Source organism: Oryx dammah, unplaced genomic scaffold, assembly GCF_014754425.2.
Source record: "Oryx dammah isolate SB20612 unplaced genomic scaffold, SCBI_Odam_1.1 HiC_scaffold_6, whole genome shotgun sequence".
Lineage (NCBI taxonomy): Eukaryota > Metazoa > Chordata > Mammalia > Artiodactyla > Bovidae > Oryx > Oryx dammah.
The window spans coordinates 8,268,281-8,283,812 of record NW_024070190.1 but is presented as its reverse complement, the minus strand read 5'-3'; the positions used below and the strand labels follow the sequence as shown (position 1 = coordinate 8,283,812).

At 42.5% G+C, this 15,532-nt stretch overlaps 1 protein-coding gene and 1 pseudogene across 1 annotated transcript in view; one reads left to right on the top strand and one right to left on the bottom strand.

Annotated features, from left to right (window-relative positions):
• Nucleotides 1-15,532, top strand: part of SLC35F3 (solute carrier family 35 member F3) — a 135,006-nt gene that overhangs the window by 99,379 nt on the left and 20,095 nt on the right. The window lies entirely within an intron of this gene.
• On the bottom strand, nucleotides 8,246-12,897 carry LOC120865103 (annotated as a pseudogene).

Sequence of the window (15,532 nt, the reverse complement as noted above, 5' to 3'; positions counted from 1 at the left end):
CTATGTGTATGTATGTTAAGTCACTTCAGTCTTGTCCGACCCTTTGCAACCCTGTGGACTGTAGCCTGCCTGGCTTCTTTGTCCGTGGGATTCTCCAGGCAAGATCACTGAACTGGGTTGCCATGCCCTCCTCCAGGGGATCTTCCCGACCAAGGGATCAAACCACATCCTCCATTGACAAGTGGGTTCTTTACCTCTAGCGCCATCTGGGAGGAGTGTATCTATATACAAGTATATAGATATCCTTGGAAACTTCATTTCCACTCTGTGATATATATCCAACATAAATGCATACAAATGTGCACCAAATATATGTAAACGTTCATAGCAACATGGCTCATAATCCACACCACTCAATGTCTTTCAGCTGTAGGATGAATAAATAAAGTTAGATGCTACATAGCAAGTGAATTACTGGTACTTACAACAGTCTGGATATGATCTCTCAGACATAATACTGAGTAAAAGAAACCAAACACTAAAGAGTACATAATGTATAGTTCCAACTTTATTAAGATGAAAAAAAATAAATATGGAGATAAAACTTTCCATACTGATTGTATAATACTTAAGGGGGTAGATAATGACTAGGAGAGGGCTCAGGGGAAGCTTCTGGGGTGTGGGTATATATTCTGTATCTTGGTAGAGATGGTGTAACATATGTGTTTTACTTTATAAAAATTAAACTGTATGTTTTTGTGCACTTAAATATATGTTATATATTTTTAAAGATTTTTCTAAAAAAAAAAACTAAAACATTTTATTTACAATATTGTCAAAAAGAATAAAGTATTTAGGAGTAAACATAACTAAGGAGGTGAAAGACTTACATGTAGAAAATTACAAAATATACAAGAAAAAAATTTAAGATGACACAAACAAATGGAAAGACATCCAGTGTTCATGGATGGAAGACTTAATATTGATAAGATATCACTGATGCCCAAAGCTATCTACAAATTTAATGCAATCCCTATCAAAATCCCAACAGCATGTTTTCTCAGAAATGAGAAAATCTACCCTAAAATTTATACGGAATCTCAAGGGATACAAAATAGCCAAAACAATCTTGAAAAATGAGAGCAAGGTTGGCGGTCTCACACTTCCTGATTACAAAACTTATAAAGCATAGTCATTAAAATTGGCTTGAAATGTGGTACTGGCATGAAGATAGACGTACACACCAACAGAATAGAATAGGGAACCCAGAAATAAACACTCACATATATGGGCAACGATGTTTGCACAGGTGCCAAGACCATCCAATAGGAAAAGGACAGTCTTTTCTACAAATACTGCTAGGAAAGCTGAATATTGACATGCAAAAGAAAGAAGTTAGGTCCTAACTTCTTACACTATACAAAAATTAATTCGAAATGAATCAAATTTCCAAGACATAGCACTATAAAACTCTTCAAAAAAGGACAAGGGCCTTTTTTGGCATTATATTTGGAAAAGATTTCTTGGGTATGACACTGAAAACACAGGCAACAAAAGTAAAAATCGGACGCTGTCGAAATTTAACATTCTTTTGCATCAAAGGACACAATCAACAGAAAGAAAAGGCAATCTATGTAATGGAAAAAAATTACAAATCATTTATCTGATAAGGGGTTAATATCCAGAACATATGAACTCCTACAACTAAACAACAAAAATAAACAATGAAAAAATGCGTAAAGGGCTTGAATAGACATTCTCCAAATAGCAAACAAGCTTATGAACAGATGCTCAACAGCACTAATTATGATGGAAATGCAAATCAAAAGCACAATGAGCTATCACCTTATATCCAACCAGTGTTGACAAGGATGTGAAAAAAATGGGGCCCTTGTGCACTTTTGGTGGAATGTAAAATGATATGACCACTAGGCAAAACAGTGTGATAATTCCTCAAAAAAAAAAAAAAAAAAGTAGAATTATAGTATCTAGTAATTCTACTTCGGACTTGTTGTCTTTGTTCAGTCGCTAAGTTGTGTCTGACTTTTTGTGATCCCATGGACTGCAGCACACCAGGCTTCCCTATCTTTCACTATGTCCTGGAGTTTGCTCAAGTTCATGTCCATTGAGTTAGTGACATTATACAACCATCTCATCCTCTGCCGCCCCCTTCTCCTTTTGCCTTCAATCTTTCCCAGCATCAGGGTCTTTCCCAACGAGTTGGCTCTTCGCATCATGTGGGCAAAATATTGGAACTCGAGCCTGAACTTCAGCATCAGTCCTTCCAATGAGTATTCAGGGTGGATTTCCTTTAGGATTGACTGGTTTGATCTCCTTGCTGTCCATGGGGACTCTCAAGAGTCTTCTCCAGCACCACAGTCCAAAAGCCTCAATTCTTTGGCACGCAGATTTCTTTACGGTCCAACTTCTGGGTTATATACTGCTTTGGGGTATATGTAAAAAAGGATATTGAAGTCAGGGTCTCAAAGAGGTATTTGTATATCGATGTCCATAGCAGCATTATTCACAATAGCTAAGAGGTGGAAGCAACCGAAGTGTCCATCAATAGATGAGTGGATAAACAGCATGTGATGTATACACACAAAGGAATATTTTTTTACACAAAGGAATATTATTCAGCCTTAAATGGAAGGGAATTTTGACACATGCCACAACATGGATCAACCTTGAGGGCATTACACTGAGTGAAATAAGCAGGTTACAGAAGGGCCAATACTGTATGACCCTCCTTACTTGTCGTACCTATTAATACAATAGACAGTTCACAGAGACAGAAAGTAGAATGGCAGTTGCCAGCAGCTGTAGGAGACGGAATGAGTAGTGGTCATTTAGAGTACAATGTTTCAGTTTTGTAAGATAAAAAGGGTTCTAGAGATCGGTTAGCTAACAATGTGAATGTTTTTAACCCCACTGAACTAAATAATTAAACATAGTTAAGATGGGGAACTTCCCTGATGGTCCGTGGCTAAGACTTCACACTCCTAATGCAGGGGACTCGGGGTCAGTCCCTTGTTCAGGGAACTCGATCCCACATGCTGCAGCTAGGACCTGCTGCAGCCAAATAAATACTTTTATAAAGAATCTAGTGCATAGATGTGATCAAAATTCAACGAGGGGAAAAAATTCATATGGGGAAAAAGGAAGGGAAACGGTTAAGATGGTACCTTTTGTTATCTGGATTTTACCATGATTTTTAAATTTTTTTTAAGAAATAAAGCAAACAGAGGAGGGAGGGAGACAGACACACAGACAGACAGCATGAAGCTTGGGATCCAAACTTAGCTGCACCTGAGAATCATTTGGAAATTTTTAAATACAGCAGTCTCATTTTAATGCAAATTTACAGTAACAAAATACAGGTATGACTAATGTTTCATTTATGCATAAAATTTCAAATAATGTGACTCCCTTGAGATTTTAACAGTTAAACAAGAATCACGGTTTCAACTCGGAGGGAACTATAAATGCCAGGTGGCAGTGTTAACATGAGTTGCAGACAGAAACACAGTGCTACTGTGGGAAATACATCAAGAAATATACATTTTGCATTATGGAATGCTGTCAGAAATGTCACTCTCATTAAACTGCACCATTCTCGACTGAATCCTAGGCCCCTCGAGGAACAGTATGATTGGATATGTTTAGAGACGAATCCAGTTCAGTTCAGTTCAGTCGCTCAGTCATGTCCGACGCTTTGCATCCCCATGAACTGCAGCACGCCAGGCCTCCCTGTCCATCACCAACTCCCAGAGTTCACTTAGACTCACATCCATTGAGTCCATGATTCCATCCAGCCATTTCATCCTCTGTCGTCCCCTTCTCCTCCTGCCCCCAATCCCTCCCAACATCAGAGTCTTTTCCAGTGAGTCAACTCTTCACATGAGGTGGCCAGAGTACTGGAGTTTCAGCTTTAGCATCATTCCTTCCAAAGAAATCCCAGGGCTGATCTCCTTCAGAATGGACTGGTTGGATCTCCTTGCAGTCCAAGGGACTCTCAAGACTCTTCTCCAACACCACACTTCAAAAGCATCGATTCTTTGGCACTCAGCCTTCTTCACAGTCCAACTCTCACATCCATACATGACCACAGGAAAAACCATAGCCTTGACTAGATGGACCTTAGACGAATCCAAGCAATTTGTATTTTTAAAAGCTCCCTGAGATTTCTAAGACTGATGGTGTGTGCATCAGTGCTTGAAAACCAGTGGAGTGGGTTGCCATTTCCTTCTCCAGGGAATCTTCCTGACCCAGGGATCGAACCCAGGTCACCCACATTGTAGACAGATGCTTTACCGTCTGAGCTACCAGGGAAGTCCCCAGAAAGGAATAAACACATTCATTCTGTTAAAAAAAAATTATTTACACATATTATGGGCTACGTTCTAGGGATATAAAATGAAGCAGAAATATAATGACCACGTGGATCTTGTGTTCTAGTGAAGAAGTCAGGTGATTAAATAAGCAGTTACAATAAAGGGTCCTACACCTATGATGAGGCTTCCAGGTCATTGGAAGCATACGTGAGGCACTTCATTGAAGAGGATGTATGAGCTGCTACCCAGTGGTTGGAAAAAAACCACCTAAAGAAGGAGGAAGAGTATTTTGAGGGAATAGAGAATCCAATGAGACCCAGAGCAGAATAAAGAGCATTGAAGCCAAGTGACCGAAACATGTTCAAAGTGGCTTAAATTCCGAGTAGTGAAGGAGAAGTGATGGGTAAAGCTATGGGATGGGCAGAGGCCAGTTCAGGATGCACCTGGTAAGCCTGTGGGGAGCTTGGCCCTCATCCTAAATGAAAGTGAGGGAAAAGAAGGATCTCTCTCTGATTGTAGCATGGAGTATGGAATGGGTTGAATTGGAGGAGAGGCAACTGTGAAGGGAAGCTCCCAGCAGCCGTGGTCCAGGTGAGAAGGAACAGAGGCAAGTGTGGTCACAACAATAAGAAACTTGGGAGAAATAAACCTTGGTGATGAATTAGATGTGAAAGGGGAAAAGGAGATGTGAAGAGCAATTCCCAAGTGTCTAGCAATTGTGGTACCTGTTGGGCTTCCCTGTGGCTCAGAGAATAAAGTGTATGCCTGCAATGCAGGAGACCCGGGTTCAATCTCTGGGTTGGGAAGATCCCCTGGAGAAGGAAATGGCAACCCATTTCAGTATTCTTGCCTGGAGAATCCCATGGACAGAGGAGCCTGGCGGGCTGCAGTCCCCAGGATCGCAAAGAGTCAGACATGACCTAGCGACTTCACTTTCTTTCACTTTCACTTTCTTTATGGTGATTATACAGTGGAAGTGACAAACAGATTCAAGGGATTAGATCTGATAAGAGTACCTGAAGAACTATGGACAGAGGTTCGTGACATTGTACAGAAGGCAGTAATCAAGACCATCCCCCCAAAAAGGAAATGCAAAAAGGCAAAATGGTTGTCTGAGAAGGTCTTAGAAATAGCTGAGAAAAGAAGAGAAATGAAAGGCACAGGAGAAAAGAAATGCCCATTTGAATGCAGAGTTCCAAAAAATAGCAAGGAGAGATAACAAAGCCTTCCTCAGCAATCAATGCAAATAAATAAATGAAAACCATACAATGGAAAAGTCTAGCAATCTCTTCAAGAAACTTAGAGATACCAAGGGAACATTTCATGCAAAGATGAGCACAATAAAGGACAGAAATGGTAGGGACCTGACAGAAGCAGAAGATATTAAGAAATGGGGCAAGAATACACAGAAAAACTGTACAAAAAAGATCTTTATGACCTAGATAACCATGATGGTGTGGTCACTTACCTAGAGCCAGACATCCTGGAATGGGAAGTCAAGTGGGCCTTAGGAAGCATCACTATGAACAAAGCTAGTGGAGGTGATGGAATTCCAGTTGAGCTATTTCAAAGCCTGAAAGATGATGCTGTGAAAGTGCTGCACTCAATATGCCAGCAAATTTGGAAAACTCAGCAGTGGCCATAGGACCGGAAAAGGTCAATTTTCATTCCAATCCCAAAGAAAGGCAATGCCAAAGAATGTTAAAACTACCGTACAATTACACTCATCTCACAAGCTAGCAAAGTAATGCTCAAAATTTTCCAAGCTAGGCTTTAACAGTATGTTCAAGCTGGATTTAGAAAAGGCAGAGGAACAAGAGATCAAATTGCCAACCAGAAAAACATCTACTTTTGCTTTATTGACTACATCAAAGCTTTTGACTGTGTGGATCATAATAAACTGTGGAAAATTTTTAAAGATATGGGAATACCAGACCACCTGACCTGCCTCCTGAGAAATCTGTATGCAGGTCAAGAAGCAAGAGTTAGAATTGAACATAGGACAACAGATGGATTCCAAACCAGGAAAGGAGTACATCAAGGCTGTATATTGTCACCCTGCTTATTTAACTTCTATGCAGAGTACATCATGTGAAATGCTGGGCTGGATGAAGCAAAAGCTGGAATCAAGATTGCCAGGAAAAATATCAATAACCTCAGATATGCAGATGACACCACCCTTATGGCAGAAAGTGAAGAAGAACTAAAGAGCCTCATGATGAAAGTGAAAGAGGAGAGTGAAAAAGTTGGCTTAAAACTCAACATTCAGAAAACTAAGATCATGGCATCCGGTCCCATCACTTCATGGCAAATAGATAGGGAAACAATGGAAACAGTGACAGACTTTATTTTGGGGGGCTCCAAAATCACTGCAGATGGTGACTTCAGCCAGGAAATTAAAAGATGCTTGCTCCTTGGGAGAAAAGCTCTGACCAACCTAGACAGCATATTAAAAAGCAGAGACATTACTTTACCAACAATGGTCTGTCTAGTCAAAGCTATGGTTTTTCCAGTAGTCATGTATGGATGTGAGAGTTGGACTGTAAAGAAAACAGAGCACTGAAGAATTGATGCTTTTGAACTGTGGTGTGGTGTTGGAGAAGACTCTTGAGAGTCCCTTGGACTTCAAGAAGATCCAACCAGTCCATCCTAAAGGAAATCAGTCCTGAATATTCATTGAAAGGACTGATGCTGAAGCTGAAACTCCAATACTTGGGCCACCTGATGCGAAGCACCGACTCATTTGAAAAGACCCTGATTTGGGGAAAGATTGAAGGGGGAAGAAGAAGGAGATAACAGAGGATGAGATGGTTGGATGGCATCACCGATGTGATGGACATGAGTTTGAGCAAGCTCCGGGAGTTTGTGATGGACAGGGAGGCCTGGAGTGATGCAGTCCTTGGGTTTTCAAAGAGTTGGACACGACTAAGCGACTGAACTGAACTGACTATGGTGATTGAGCATTGAGGGGAAAGATGGGGCATTCATTAGGAAAGGCTGAATATTCAGTTTCTGGTGTCCAGAATGAGGATGGTACCAGATTGGAGAAGTTTCTTCACTAGACAGTGACTGGCTGGCCTTTGAAACCTTGATTGTAGATGAGATTGCCTCAGTCATTGTTTGCACGGTAATAAGAGAGTGGACTAGAAGAGAACCCTGGAAGATACCAAGGATGCCTTGGGAGGGTGTGGATAGGTGGGAGGAAGCCCAGAGGAGTGTGCTGAGTTGGAAGTCAAAAAGGGTGTTTCAGGGAGGAACAGTCAGTGATGGTTTCCAAAAGTAAGATCGAGACCTGAAAGTGCCTATTGGATTTAACAACAGAAGGTCACTGGTAACTGATCTAGGGGTTTGGGTGAGTGGTGGGAGCAGACATTGAATCAGGGTGAGGTGAGGGTGAGAGAGGTGGTCACGGGGGACGTGAGTGCCAGGACTCTTCTAAAAGCTTGGCTCTGAAAGAGGGCTGGAGAGAGGAAAAGGGGTTGATGAGATGCTCGCTCTTGCTTTGGGTGGGGGCGAGCATTTTGTTAGTATTAAGCTTGGTGAGGCTTAGACATGTTTAATGGTGATGGAAAGGATCCAGAAGAGAAAGGGGGTCACTGGGAGTGTTCACTGAAGAGTGAGCCCAGGCTGCAGTTCAGTCAAACTTGAACTTGAGAGCATCACTTAATCTGTCTGAGTTAGAGCATCTTTTTTTAAAAAGAAAAAAAAAAAAAAAAAAAACCACTTTATTTCCTTAAATATAAAGGGACAGAGAGGCCTGGCATGCTGCAGTCCGTGAGGTCGCAGAGTCGAGCATGACTTAGCAACTGAACAAAAACAAAAACGTCATTGTGTCAGTTTAAAAGTTCCATGCCATCCCATCCTCATGTCATGTCTGTGCAGTGGGCTGGCTCCACCGCACACCCTGAGGCTGAGCTGGTCAGGCCCAGCTGGCCTTCACCTCCCCTGCTCCAGGCCCCAGCCTACCAGAGTCATGTCAGCATTGCCTGGCATAGCATCTCCTTCTGCTGGGGTGTGAGACAGGTAGGGAACTGGCTGGTGCAGAAAATGAAGACATCCCCCTTCTTGATGGGGTTCTCTGGCAACACCATCTCCTTACCTGGCACCTTCTTGTAGTCCTTGGGGTGGACAGTGTTACTGGTGGGGATGTTGAGCAGAGAGTCGTCTAGGGTCTTCACCTCCTTGGAGTAGTGGGTCAGAGCCTTGCTCAAGGAGATGGACATCACAAAGAAGAGGTTGTCGTTCTCCCTGTGGAAGCAAGGGTGCAGTTTCTCCTTTATGATGAAGATGATGTCAGCTGAGATGATGTTGGGATTCTGGTCCCCTTCCTTCTCAAAAGTGATACGTGTGCCCTGCCTTCAACCAGGCTTTACGTCATCCGTGAGGATCTTGTCCCTGATGGTAAAGGAGTACCCATCCTCGTTCAGCACTCTTGAGGAGCTCTAAATTTTCTGAGTTCAGTCAAAGAATAGGGTAGGTTTTCCCTCTATCTATGGTTTTCAAACTGCACCCCTCAAAGCTGTCTCAGGGCACTCATCGGGGCAGCTTCAGCCACAGCAACCTCTCATGTGTTTTCAAACAGTTTTTATTTTTTAGCAACTTAATACTGATATATGTACATATCTTGGAAAAGCAAAATAACAGTAAAAGAATTATCATAAAAATAACAACTCCTGCTCCACACCTGCTCACTCTCAGTCACTCCCAGTTCTTATGGATATTTATGATCATTAGATGCACTGATTTCTGTTAGACCCCATGCCCTCTTCACCTGAGTCTGTTCTCTCGTAATGCTATCCCAGTTTTTGGCTGATTATAAGTGGGCAAATTTAACTCATCGACTGTCTCCTTTTACCAGGAACTCCCGTTTCTCCTGCCAGCAGTATTTGCCTCTTTTTGTTGCCTTTACCTTGATTTCCATTAATGCTTGCTATTTTTTGAAAATGATCCACCACCTCAAAAACCTGTCAGCGTGTTCCCTGTGCTGATTGAACGAGGAGCCTCCCCTCCCAGGGCCTCTGTGTCTCCCTGGTCTGCCATCCCAGGACCAGTGCCCAGTCCTGCCTGTGTTGGAGCCTGTCCCCGGCTGCCCTGTCTTCCTCTTGCTTGGTTTGCACCCTGGTTTTAATGTAACCCATCCTCCTGTAGCTTGCGAGACTGTGTTTCGAGCACTGCCCAACTGAGGATATGTCTATTTCACTCTCACATTTGATGGATAGATGGTTGGCTGATTTTAGACTTCTGACTTGAAAAATATTTTCCTTGAAAAATTGTTAAGGCCACTATTGCCTGGCTTCTGTTTTTATTGTTGAGATGTCTGATGCTATTATGATTTCCTATCCTTTAGCCCCAGGGCTTCCCTGATAGCTCAGTTGGTAACGAATCCTCCTTTAATGCAGGAGACCCCGGTTCAATTCCTGGGTTGAGAAGTTCCCCTAGAGAAGGGATAGGCTACCCACTCCAGTATTCTTGGGCTTCCCTTGTGGCTCAGCTGGTAAAGAATTCACCTTCAATGTGGAAGACCTGGGTTCTATCCCTGGGTTGGAAAGATCTCCTGGAGAAGGGAACAGCTACCCACTCCAGTATTCTGGAATGCTGTATTAGTTTCAGGCATATGGGCTTCCCAGGAGGCACAGTGGTAAAGAATCCACCTCCCAGTGCAGGAGACACAAGAGACTTTGGTTCTATCCCTGGGTCTGGAAGATCCCCTGGAGAAGGAAATGGCAACCCACTCCAGTATTCTTGCCTAGAAAATTCCATGAACAGAGGAGCCTGGTGGGCTACAGTCCATGGGGTCTCAAAGAGTCAGACATGACTGAGCAACTGAGCACATCCTTTGGCCAGTTTTATTTCTCTAGGGAGACTTAAGTCTTATCTTTATCCCTTTTTTGCCGTGAGTATATGCCTTGTCGTGGTTTTCCATTCATTTTGCTTGGTAGTTGATCAGCCTTTTCATTAGGAAGACTCACATCCTATAGTTCCAAAAACTTTCTTGAATTATTTATTATGTAATTTCCTCCATTTCATTTCTTCCATTTTCTCTTTCTAATGTTCTTTTCAGTTCAATATTAGACCTTCTAGCTTGACCTTCTCATTTTATCTTTTTTTTTCTTTGTTTTTCTCTCTCACTCTCTCCCCCTCCTTGAGATTAATCAACTTTATATTCTAACCCTTCTGTTAATTTTTTAAATGTGGCTACTCTATATTTAATTTGAAAAATTACTGCCATTTTTATAACCATTTATTATTGTGTCATGGATGCAATTTCTTCTCTTCTCTAAGGATGTTACCACCTCCCTAACCCGAACTATCCTTCAATTTTGTTGTTGCTGTTATTTAGTTGCTAAGTCATGTCCAGCTCTTTGTGACTCCCTGGACTATAGCCTTCCAGGCTTTTCTATGCATGGGATTTCCCAGGAAAGAATACTGGAGTAGGAAATCCTAATCCAGGGGCTCTTCCCGGCCCAGGGATCAAACCTACATCTCCCGCTTGGTAGACAGATTCATGATCACTGAACCACCTGGAATGTCAACTATCCTTCAAGGTTCAACTCAAAACCTTATCTTTTATTAGACCTTCTCCAATCAGTCCAACTCTTGCCACTAGATAGGAATTCTATAGCACTATTATATTCCAAACTACTTAATAGGTAATTTTATTTAAACTTGCATTACTTCCTTTTGGGAATCAGTCTTATCTCCCCAATTTTACCGTAATCTTTCAGAAAGAGGGACTATTTACTTGTTTTGCATCAGCTACAGTGCCTTGTCTAGAATTGTGACTATAACAAGTGATAAACAGGTGCTTATTGATTTGAACTAAATGATAAGCCATCCTTATCCCACCAAACCAACCCATCCCAGTGAGAGTTCTTTCGAGAGCACCAAGAACATAAGTATTTTTAAAATTATGTAAGTATAGAACTTACAGATTTTTATAGCTTTCCCTGTCTTTCACGGTGTTTCAGTTCAGTTCAGTTGCTCAGTCATGTCCAACTCTTTGCGACCCCATGGACTGCAGCATGCCAGGCCTCCCTGTCCATCACCAACTCCCAGAGTTTACCCAAACTCATGTCCAATGAGTCGGTGATGCCATCTAGCCATCTCATCCTCTGTCGTCCCCTTCTCCTCCCACCTTCAATCTTTCCCAATATCAGGGTCTTTTCAGATGAGTCAGCTCTTCGCATCAGATGGCCAAAATACTGGAGTTTTGGCTTTAACATCAGTCCTTTCAATGAATACCCAGGACTGATCTCCTTTAGAATGGACTGGTTGGATCTCCTTGCAGTCCAAGGGACTCTCAAGAGTCTTCTCCAACACCACAGGTCAAAAGCATCAATTCTTCTGCACTCAGCTTTCTTTATAGTCCAACTCTCACATCCATACATGACCACTGGAAAAACCATAGCTTTGACTAGACAGACCTTTGTTGACAAAGTAATGTCTCTGCTTTTTAATATGCTGTCTAGGTTGGTCATAACTTAGGAGTAAGCACCTTTTAATTTCATGGCTACAGTCACCATCTGCAGTGATTTTGGAGCCCAAAAAAATGAAGTCAGTCACTGCTTCCCTATCTATTTGCCATGAAGTGATGGGACCAGATGCCATGATCTTAGTTTTCTGAATGTTGTTTCCGCTACACATAATTCAGCAGTGATATTTTAGTGAGTTCCTTTTATTAAGTGTTCCCTGAAGCTCTCAACATAAATTTCAAAGGCAAAGCACAACTTTCTTTTCTCAGTCATGCTTCATTGATTTAGGAAATATTTAATTGAATTATGCACTTGAAACAACCAAGAACAATGGACACAAGCAGGATTGGAAGCAAACACACTGAAATCTTTCCCAACATGATTCAGGGTGGTAGGACCTGAAGGGCTTGGGTGTGCTAGGGGGTAACTTGCCAGCTTCAGGCCTTTGTCCTGCCAGGAATGAATGGTGTTAGACTGTTGTGTCAGCCAAGTGGAAGCAGTCAAGAGAGTGTCTACTATCCTCTATTCTTGGTGTACCAAGAAGAGGTCTTTGGCAGAAATGGATTTGTGCTCATCATCTGTCTTGGGTCCCTTTCCTATCAAGGGTGTATGTGGGTCATATACCCAAGCCAGCTGACATGGCTTAGTACATAGTCTTTGATCTGAAAACAACTCAAGTTTACTGACTCAGGGGCCAATCATCTTAGGCTCATTAGAACCAAAATCTACCCACCTGATCTGTAATCCCCCGACCATGAATCCTCAAAGGGCCAACAGAGCTATGCTTGGCCTAGAAATCATGCCTTTTCCATCTCTGGGATGTAGTCCCACTCTGAGTGTGTGCTTAGTCATGTCTGACTCTTTGCAACTCCATTGACTGTAGCCCAGAAGTCTTCTCTGTCCTTGGGATTTTCCTGGCAAGAATACTGGAGTGGGTTGCTGTTTCCTACTCCAGGGAATCTTCCCAACCCAGGGATCGAACTGGCATCTCTTGCACCTCCGGCATTAGCAGGCAGATTCTTTACCAACATGCCATCTGGGCATTCTCTCCTCCCTACTTCCGATTGGCAACCTGCACTGTTCATTACCCAGCCATACTTGTTCCCCATCTGCCACTTAGACAGCCATTGCACTTCGGATGAGCCAAACATCGATTCTCAGAGAGGAGATATCTGAGTTGACTTTGTATGGCCCCCTGCCACAACATGAATCATTTTTTATAATATTCAGGGGAAACTTGGAAGTCCTCCTTGTGTTACATTCCCTTTGGAAAGCTAACCTCTACGTTTAATTTCAAGGTGTGTGTGCTCAGTTGTGTCCAACTCTTGGCAACCCCATGGACTGTATCTCACCAGGCTCCTCTGACTATAGAATTTCCCAGGCAAGAATATTGGAATGGGTTGCCATTTCCTATTCCAGGGGATCTTCCTGACCCAGGGATCAAACCAGCAACTCTTGAATCTCCTGTGTTAGGAGGCAGATTCTTTACCAGTGTGCCACCTGGGAAGCCCACTGATATAAATGACATTAAGTACTTGTCTTTCCTACTGATCATACTCAAGGGACTGATAATCACTGTTTTGTGAGCCTTCATGATCACAAACATGAAGGAAGCTAGCCCTGGTCACCATCCCTGAAAAAAGGAGGTGGTTGTTCAATCTCTCAGTCATGTCCAACTCTGGGCACTCCCATGCCTACCTCACACCAGGCTTCCCTGTCCTTCACTATCTCCTGGAGTTTGCTCATATTCATGTCCATTGAGTTGGTGATGCTATCTAACCCATCTCATCCTCTGCCATCCTCTTCTCCTTTTGCCTTCAGTCTTTCTCAGCATCAGAGTCTTTTTCAATGAGTCAACTCTTTGCATCAGGTAGCCAAAGTACTGGTGCTTCAGCTTCAGCATCAGTCCTTCCAATGAATCTTCACGTTGATTTCCTTTAGAATTGACTGGTTTATCTCCTTGCAGTGCAAGGGACCCTCAAGAGTCTTCTCCAGCACCTCAGTTCAAAAGCATCAATTCTTCGGCGCTCAGCCTCCTTCATGGTCCAACACTCACATTGGTACAAGACTACTGGAAAAGCCATAGTTTTGATTATATAGATCTTTGTCAGCAGAGTGATATCTTTGCTTTTTGTCATAGGTTTCCTTTCAAGAAACAAAGGTCTTTTAATTTCATGGCTGCAGTCACCGTCTGCAGTGATTTTGGAGCCCAAGAAAATAAAATCTGTCACTGATTCCACTTTTTCCCCTTTTATTTTTCATGAAGTGATGGAACTGGATGCCATGATCTTAGTTTTTTGAATGTTGAGTTTTAAGCCAGCTTTTTAACTCTCCTCTTTCACCCTTATCAAGAGGCTCTTTAGTTCCTGTTCACTTTCTGCCATAAGGGTGGTGTCATCTGCATATCTGAAGTGTTTGATATTTCTCCCAGCAGTCTTGATTCCAACTTGTGCTTTATGAAGTCCAGCATTTCGCATAATGTACTCTGCATATAAGTTAAATAAATAGGGTGACAATATGGGAGAAATCTCAATAACCTCAGATATGCAGATGACACCACCCTTATGGCAGAAAATGAAGAGGAACTAAAAAGCCTCTTGATGAAAGTGAAAGTGGAGAGTGAAAAAGTTGGCCTAAAGCTCAACATTCAGAAAACTAAGATCATAGCATCTGGTCCCATCACTTCACGGGAAATAGATGGGGAAACAGTGGAAACAGTGTCAGACTTTATTTTGGGGGGCTCCAAAATCACTGCAGATGGTGACTGCAGCCATGAAATTAAAAGACGCTTACTCCTTGGAAGGAAAGTTATGACCAACCTAGACAGCAAATTAAAAAGCAGAGACATTACTCTGCCAACAAAGGTCCGTCTAGTCAAGGCTATGGTTTTTCCTGTGGTCATGTATGGATGTGAGAGTTGGACTGTGAAGAAAGCTGAGCGCCAAAGAATTGATGCTTTTGAATTGTGGTGTTGGAGAAGACTCTTGAGAGTCCCTTGGACTTCAAGGAGATCCAACCAGTCCATCCTAAAGGAGATCATTCCTGGGTGTTCATTGAAAGGACTGATGCTGAAGCTGAAATTCCAACACTTTGGCCACCTCATGTGAAGAGTTGACTTTGGAAAAGACACTGCTGCTGGGAGGGATTAGGGGCAGGAGGAGAAGGGGACGACAGAGGATGAGATGGCTGGATGGCATCACCGACTCGATGGACATGAGTTTGTGTGAACTCCGGGAGTTGGTGATGGACAGGGAGGCCTGGCGTGCTGTGATTCATGGGGTCACAAAGAGTCGGACACAGCTGAGTGACTGAACTGAACTGATACAGCCTTGACGTACTCCTTTCCCAATTTGGAACCAGTCTGTTGTTCTATGTCTGGTTCTAACTGTTGCCTCTTGACCTGCATACCCGTTTCTCAAGAGACAGGTAAGGTGGTCTGGTATTCCCATCTGTTTAAAAATTTCCCACAGTTTATTATGATCCACACAGTCAAAGGCTTTATTTAGCATAATGAATGAAGCAGATGTTTTCCTGAAATTCCCTTGCTTTCTCTGTAATCCAATGGATGTTGGCAATTTGATCTCTGGTTTCTCTGCCTTTTCTAAACCCAGCTTGTACATCTGGAAGTTCTCTTTTCATATTCTGCTGAAGGCTAGCTTGAAGGATTTTGAGCATAACCTTACTAGCATGTGAAATGAGCCCAACTGTCCAGTAATTTGAACATTCTTTGTCACTGCCTTTCTTTGGAATTGGAATGAAAACTGACTTTTCCAGTCCTGTGGTCAC